Below are 6,067 nucleotides of genomic sequence, written 5' to 3' on the forward strand. Positions count from 1 at the left end.
GTGGAAATTGGAAATAAAAAAGTCCCTTTTGAGCGAAATCAAAATGAAATGGAATTACTGATAAAAGTTGTATATATTTATATTCTATATAATAAAATTAAGAATCTATAGATATATAGATTAATAATACCCTAATAAGATTAATAATACTCTAATATTAATATAAATAAATAAAAATTAATATAATTAATATATTAATATAAATAAATAAAAATATAAATAAATAAAAATCTATATAACAAAATAACAAAGGTCTATATAACAAAGGAAAGAGGGCTTTTTTCAAGCATTTCTTTTTGCGTGCTGTAACTGTAACATAGTAATTATCTTTTCTAAATTAGGAGAGATGGCTGAGTGGACTAAAGCGTCGGATTGCTAATCCGTTGTGCGAGTTATTCGTACCGAGGGTTCGAATCCCTCTCTTTCCATTTCGGTTTTTGACAGTGGAATAGATCAAATCCTAATACCATTTATAAAAATGAAGCAAGGAACTCTCCCTTTTTTATTCTTCCCGTCCAGGATTACCAGGATTACGTCCCGGATCATTAGATAGGAGTCCGAAGATGAAGAGAGAAACAAAGAATATCGTTGCGGTGTAAACAACGAATTTAAGATTACGCATTGTACAACCTCCCATAGAATTTTTTTGTAAAAAGAAGAGAATGGATTCTTCGTTTTTATTTTTCTATTTATATACGCAATTATACGCAATTTTTATTTTTCTATTTATATATATACGCAATTATACGCAATTTTTATTTTTCTATTTTTATACGAAAATAGATTCCTCGTTTTTATACTACATAGCCTATTTTGACACCAAGAAATAAAGTGATTTCTAGAATTTCTAGAAATCGAAAAGAATTTTCAGAAATTCATTTATAATAAGAGTTGAGTTTTTCATTACAAAAAAAAATTCTTTTATACCAACAATTATATATTGTGGCGGACTTTAATCCAAATAGGGTTCTTCGGCGAAAAAGGGTCAGAATGAGGAAATGGGATGATCCAGCTTTATCATGGCTATCCAAGAATTTCAATCTTTGAATTGAGGGTTCGGTTCGTTCATAGTGTTCATAGTGTAAGACTTATCTAATCTTTTCAATTGTTACAATTTTTTTTTCTTGAATAAATCATGAATTTTTCTAGGACAGTATTAAGGATCTCATCGAAAACTTACAGCAGCTTGCCAAACAAAGGCTAAGAGAAAAAAGAGAACAGGTATTACTGGCATAAAATCTACGATTGGATTCAAAAAAGCATAGGCCTCGGGCAATTTGGCGAATAAAAAACTACTCGAAAAAAGGGCAGAATTCAAACAGATACAGATCAAATTAAAGATATTAAGATTAAGCATAACAAAATTTTGTTCTTGGAGATAATTTTGATTGAGTTATTAATATGTTTTTTGATATAAGGAAAAAAATGAAGAAAGGAAAATAAGGCAGACTAAACAATACTTCTTTGAACTCACCCAATCAAAAAGCCTTCAATTCTTACAAGAGAATAGAAGAAATCATACTTTCATACAATATCTTAATTGAATTATATGTAATGATCAATAAATTCGGTTTAATTCTCTATCCATACGTGCCAAAATCCTAGCAAGAATCTAATCTATTCCATAGTTATTTGGAACTGGAATTGACGAACAGGGAATACCCATATTAGTGTTTAGTAGTTTCAAATAGAAATCTAAATGGGGCGTGGCCGAGTGGTAAGGCAACGGGTTTTGGTCCCGCTATTCGAAGGTTCGAATCCTTTCGTCCCAGAGCCTACTCTTTTTATATATCAGAATAACGATATCCGAATCTAAATTGCTCTTTTTTTTTTAACAACCTTCTTTCTAAGAGTCAAATATTGGAGAAAATGTGATTCTTGCTTTTGATTTTTAATGATTTCTTAAGATTGGCACTCGAAGAACTGTGAGATTGGCGAATCTATTCTATCGAGTTATTTGATCTATCGAGTTATTTGAAGATGCAAGGCAGATTCAAAAAGATTAGTTTATTTGTGTTATTTATAATATTCGTAATATTATTATTATTAATTATATTATTAATTTCTTATTAATTAGAATAGAAAAGCTTAATATTAATAAAAGTATAAAAAAATAAAAATATATTGTATTCATACAATATGGGTTAATTTGAATTCTTATTGAGGCTTTTTCTTCCTAAATTATCTATTTATTTCATATAGATTCATATAGAAGGAAATTGATTTCATATAGAAGGAAAAAGTATAGATAGATTACTATGTATCGACTGAACCAATGACTATTCATGATTCCATAATTGAATCAATGTTCCAAACTAGAGGAATGTTATGGTAAAACTTCGTTTGAAACGATGTGGTAGAAAGCAACGTGCGACTTGAAGGACATGATCGGCTGTGGATGTCAAAACCCACCACCTTCCATTATGTAGAAATGAAGGTGCTTTTGGCTCGACATCCTTTGTTCTGTTCTATTATAATCCGTCTTTTTGTTGGGTTGTAATGTAAATAGTACAGGATGGAGCTCGAAGAGAAACATCCATTTTTCAGGGGCAAGGATCTAGGGTTAATTAATGGAAATAAATAAGTTGGAACAACTTCGTAAGTCTATTTTTGATATAGAAATCGAAAAGCTCCGATTCAAACTATTTTCAAATCAAAAAGAAAAATTGTTGGAATTGGTAAAACTCTTTCGATCAAAAGTGTATAATGCGGGAATTAATCGTTCATATGATTCTTTGATAGAAAGAAAAAAAGAGAGAAAAAGGGGCATGTTGCTGCCATTTTTGAAATGATTAAATATCGCCGAAGTAATGTCTAAACCCAATGATTCAAGACAAAGATAAAGGATCCTAGAACAAGGAAATACCCTTTTCAATTGTCTCAACAACTAGATCAAAATGAAGAATCGAAATCGATTCTAAACGAGACAAACAAAAAAAGGGGTTAGAGACCACTCAATAAAAGAATGCCTAAGGATTTTTTTTTGAGCATTTTGAGAGTTATTTGACTTGAGTTATGAGAGTACGAATGCTTTTTTCTTCTTTTTTTTTGAAAAAAAAAAGACGGGTTTAAATGTCTAATTGATTTGCCGGGTTTATGGATCTTTTTGACATTCTAATTACATACATTATAATTCCATACATAGACATAACTTTTAATAGACATAACTTTTAATCATTTTTTTTTTTTTTTCTCGAGCCGTACGAGGAGAAAACTTCTTATACGTTTCTAGGGGGGGGGTATTATTTAACTACATCTATCCCAATGAGCCGTTTATCGAATCGTTGCAATTGATGTTCGATCCCGAAGAGAGGGAAGAGATCTTCGAAAAGTTGGTTTTTATGATCCGATAAATAATCAAACCCATTTGAATGTTCCCGCTATTCTCTATTTCCTTGAAAAAGGAGCTCAACCCACAGGAACTGTCCATGATATTTTAAAGAAGGCCGGGGTTTTTACGGAACTTAGTCTTAATCAAACAAAATTCAATTAATGAAATACAAAAAAGAGGGGGTGGATGACTCATATCTAGCTTTGTATAAATTTTTCTTTATAATTTCCTCCCCCCTCTTTTGTTTTATTCATACTTTTTTATTTATTATTCGTATTTCTTATTGCTTTGCTACTATAGAATACCGTGTTCTATAACAGATTTTATTGAGCTAATTTTATTGATATAAAATATAGAGAAAAAAGATCAATTGAATAAATGAAGTAATTGCATTTAAAAAAATAACATAAAATAAGATAAAAAAAAAAAAATAACATAAAATAAGATAAAAAAACAGAGAAAATAACAAGAAAAAATAACATATAAAAATAGAAAATATTAATAATAATTAATAATAAATAATAATAATTAATAATAAATAATTAATAATAAATATTATAATAATAAATATTATAATAATAAATATTATAATAATAAAAATAATAAATATTATAATAATAAATATTATTAATAATAAAAATAATAAATATTATAATAATAAATATTATTAATAATAAAAATAATAAATATTATAATAATAAATATTATTAATAATTAATAATAAAAAATACAATAATAAAAAAAAAAAAAAAAAATTGACTTAATTCTTTTTTTCATTGTATTTTTTTATAGTCTTTTTTATATTCTTTATTCTTTTCTCAACATTTATATTCAAAATTTACAATCATATTGACAACAGTGTATCGAACAAATATAATTCGATCGTAGATAAATAGATCTATTTATCCCCGCCCACAAGTTTGGCACTTCACTTCATTCAAATAATGGGTTCTTTCTTTGAATTTGTTGTGATACAAGAAGTTTTTTTTATTGTAATTGTATATTGTATTGAAAAAAAAAAAAAAAAATGGATAACAATGGAATGAATAAGACAGGAGGCGGTCCACAAATTTTCACTTATTCTATTTCTATGTTTTTATCTTAGAATTTCGTGTATTTTTATTTTATTCAAATTTTTGCTAATTTCATGTTTTGATTGCCTCGTGCAATTCCATTTTTTTTTTATTCCGATTTTTTTCGGGTTGCTAACTCAACGGTAGAGTACTCGGCTTTTAAGTGCGACTAGCATCTTTTACACATTTGTATGAAGAAAGGGATTCGTTCATACCATCGGTACAGTTTGTAAGACCACGACTGATCCTGAAAGGAGTGGATGGAAAAAAGAGCATGTCGTATCAATGGAGAATTCTAAGAATCCATTTTTTTTCCGGATCAGTCCAAAAAAAAAAATCGTCTTTGAATTTTTGGTGCGGAACAAAAAAAATTAATTGAATTCAAAGTTGGGTCGAGTGAATAAATGGATAGAGCTCTACGGCCCCAATTATAGGGAAACAAAAAGTAACGAGCTTCTGTTCGCAATTTGAATGATTACCCGATCTAATTAAACGTTAAAAATAAATTAGTGCCTAATGCGGTAAAGGTTTTTCTCATGAGTAAATTATCGATTTTTTTATGAGTCCTAATTATTAGTTATTCCCTTTATGGGTTAGACATGAATGTGTATAAGAAGCAGTATATTGATAAAGAAAAGATATTTTTTTTTTTTTTTCCAAAATCAAAAGAGCGATTGGGTTGAAAAAATAAAGGATTTCTAGCCATCTTCTTATCCTATAACGAACATAAATCAATTAGATGGCAAAAGATAGGATAGAGAATCCGTTGATGAATCTACCTGTCTCCGAGGTATCTATTATTTTCTTACTATAATACCTTGTTTTGACTGTATCGCACTATGTATCATTTGATAACCGAATAGATCCCCTATACTTTGGTTCAAATCGAATTTGAAATGGAGGAATTTCAAGTATATTTAGAACTAAATAGATCTCGCCGACATGATTTCCTATACCCACTTATTTTTCGGGAGTATATTTATGCACTTGCTCATGATCATGGTTTAAATAAATCGATGATTTTTTTGGAAAATCAGGGTTATGGTAATAAATTCAGTTCACTAATTGTGAAACGTTTAATTATTCGAATGGATCAACAGAATCATTTGATTATTTCTGCTAATGATTCCAACCAAAATCCATTTTTTGGGCACAACAATAATTTATATTCTCAAATGATATCGGTGGGATTTGCAGTCATTGTGGAAATTCCATTTTCCTTACGATTAGTATCTTACTCACAAGGGGAAGAAGTCGCAAAATCCCATAATTTCCAATCAATTCATTCAATATTTCCTTTTTTAGAGGACAAATTCTCACATTTAAATTATGTGTTAGATGTACTAATACCTTACCCCATCCATCTAGAAATCTTGGTTCAAGCCCTTCGCTACTGGATAAAAGATGCTTCTTCTTTGCATTTATTACGGTTCTCTCTCTACGAGTATTGTAATTTGAAGAGTTTTATTACTCCAAAGAAATCTATTTCTATTTTTAATCCAAGATTATTCTTGTTCCTATATAATTCTCATGTATGTGAATACGAATCCATTTTCCTTTTTCTCCGTAATCAATCTTCTTATTTACGATCAACATCTTCTGGATTCTTTCTTGAACGAATTAATTTCTATGGAAAAATAGAGTATCTTGTAGAAGTCTTTTA

The 6,067-nt window shown here is 28.8% G+C and overlaps 1 non-coding gene across 1 annotated transcript; it reads left to right on the plus strand.

Annotated features, from left to right (window-relative positions):
- The first annotated feature begins 340 nt into the window (after positions 1-340).
- TRNAS-GCU (transfer RNA serine (anticodon GCU)) lies at positions 341-428 on the plus strand. Its single transcript has one exon. It is a non-coding gene; the product is annotated as a tRNA-Ser (tRNA).
- The last annotated feature ends 5,639 nt before the right edge of the window (positions 429-6,067 follow it).

This window comes from Durio zibethinus, unplaced genomic scaffold (genome assembly GCF_047325235.1).
Source record: "Durio zibethinus cultivar Kanyao isolate XHJ-2024 unplaced genomic scaffold, ASM4732523v1 HiC_scaffold_110, whole genome shotgun sequence".
Classification (NCBI taxonomy): Eukaryota; Viridiplantae; Streptophyta; class Magnoliopsida; order Malvales; family Malvaceae; genus Durio; species Durio zibethinus.